The sequence below is a fragment of the Coenobita brevimanus genome, chromosome 77 (assembly GCF_032717465.1).
Source record: "Coenobita brevimanus isolate Jiangsu-jjx chromosome 77, ASM3271746v2, whole genome shotgun sequence".
NCBI classification, from domain to species: domain Eukaryota; kingdom Metazoa; phylum Arthropoda; class Malacostraca; order Decapoda; family Coenobitidae; genus Coenobita; species Coenobita brevimanus.
The window spans coordinates 11,223,384-11,225,659 of record NC_137030.1 but is presented as its reverse complement, the minus strand read 5'-3'; positions in this window follow the sequence as shown (position 1 = coordinate 11,225,659).

The window sequence follows — 2,276 nt, the reverse complement described above, 5'->3', positions numbered from 1 at the left end:
CTACGATGGAACACATTCTGTCCATTTCTCCTTTCTCTGAAATCTCCATTCTTGGAGATTTCAATGTTCACCACCACCTTTGGCTCTCCTCTCCTTTCACGGATCCACCTGGTGAACAAGCCTACATCTTTTCTATCCTTAATGACCTAGAGCAGCTTGTACAGCACCCTACCCGTATCCCTGACCGCCTTGGAGAGAGCTCCAACATACTTGACCTCTTCCTCACAACTAATCCTTCTGCTTACTCTGTTAATCTTTTCTCTCCATTGGGCTCCTCCGATCACAACCTTATTACCTTAACCTGTCCTATCGCTCCAGTACGGCCTGCGGACCCTCCAGGGAAACGTCGTCTCTGGCATTTTGGAGCCGCGGACTGGGAGGCCCTCAGGCAGTACTTCTTTGATTTTCCCTGGAATGATTATTGCTTCCATGGCCGTGAGCCATCTGAGTGTGCCTTGCGCATTACGGAGGTTATTCTCTCGGGCATGGAAGCATACATTCCTTTCTCATATCCTTTGACTAACGCAAGAAAGCCTTGGTTTAATCACGCTTGTTCTAATGCTGTCCGCAACAAGGAGAAGGCCTACAAAAGGTACCGGAGCCAACCCACCCCTGAATCACATAATCTTTACGTTTCTGCCCGGAATCGTGCTAAGTCTGTTCTTCGCTCTACTAAAAATAATTTCATCCATACTAAATGCTCTCAACTCTCCAACTCGAATTCTTCCCGCTCCTTCTGGCACCTTGCCAAAAATCTTTCTAACAACTTTACCTCATCATCCTTCCCTCCTCTTTTCTACTCTGATGGTTCTGTAGCTATTTCTTCTACTGATAAAGCAGATCTCTTCGCACAGACTTTCTCCTCCAATTCCACCTTAGACGATTCCGGTGCTGTTCCTCCATCACTTCCCCCTCTGACTTCCTCATGGCTGACATTAAAATTTCTTCAGTTGATGTATTTTCTGCCATTACTGGCCTCAGTACTAACAAGGCATATGGGCCTGATGGAGTCCCTCCTGTTGTTCTCAAAAACTGTGCTTCTGTGCTTACACCCTGCCTAGGCAAACTCTTTCGCCTTTGTCTGTCAACTTGTACCTTTCCTTCTTGCTGGAAGTTTGCTCTCATTCAGCCAGTCCCAAAGAAGGGTGACCACTCCCAACCCTCCAACTATCGTCCAACTGCTTTAACGTCCTGTATTTCAAAAGTTTTCGAGTCAATTCTTAATAGAAAAATTTTAAGGCATCTTTCCTATCACAACCTTCTTTCCGATCGTCAGTATGGGTTCCGTCAGGGACGCTCCACTGGCGATCTTCTCACCTACCTTTCAGACTCCTGGTCATCCTCCTTTCGGGACTTTGGCGAAAGCTTTGCCATTGCACTTGACATCTCAAAGGCTTTCGATCGAGTCTGGCATAAATCTTTAATTTCCAAACTGCCCTCCTACGGTTTCTATCCTTCTATCTGTGCCTTCATCGCTAGCTTCCTTTCTGGTCGTTCTAAAGCTGCTGTCGTAGACGGCCATCGTTCTTCTCCTAGATCTATCAACAGTGGTGTTCCTCAGGGCTCTGTCCTATCACCAACTCTCTTCCTTTTATTCATCAATGATCTTCTAAGCTGTACATCTAACCCTATCCACTCATACGTTGATGACTCCACCCTTCACCTTTCCATTCGGTTCCCGCAACGCCCATCTCAACAGTTACTTCAAGAAACAAGGGATGAGGCTATGGCACACCTAATGCCTGACTTGGCTCATATCTCTGACTGGGGTAAAAATAATATGGTTGTCTTTAATGCATCTAAGACTCAGTTCTTACACCTATCAACCCGACAAAATCTTCCACAGGTATACCCACTAATGTTTAATAATATTCAGATTAATCCTGCATCATCCTTGAACATGCTTGGGGTTTCATTTACTCGGGACTTATCTTGGAAAGATCATATTACATCTCTTGTAAAATCTGCTTCCAAGAGATTGGGTGTGCTAAGCCAACTCCGCTCTTTCTTTACCCCTGCACAATTGTTGACTCTATACAGGGGTTTTATCCGCCCCTGTGCGGAGTACAACTCTCATGTGTGGGGAGGCTCCCCACATACAGCTCTTCTCAATAGGGTGGAGTCAAAGGCTTTTCGTCTCATTAACTCTCCTCCTCTTACTGACTCCCTTCAACCTCTGTCTCTTCGCCGCACTGTTGCATCTTTATCTCTTTTCTATCGCTACTTTAATGGTCACTGCTCCTCTGAACTGTCTGCTTGCATTCCTCCACCTCTAC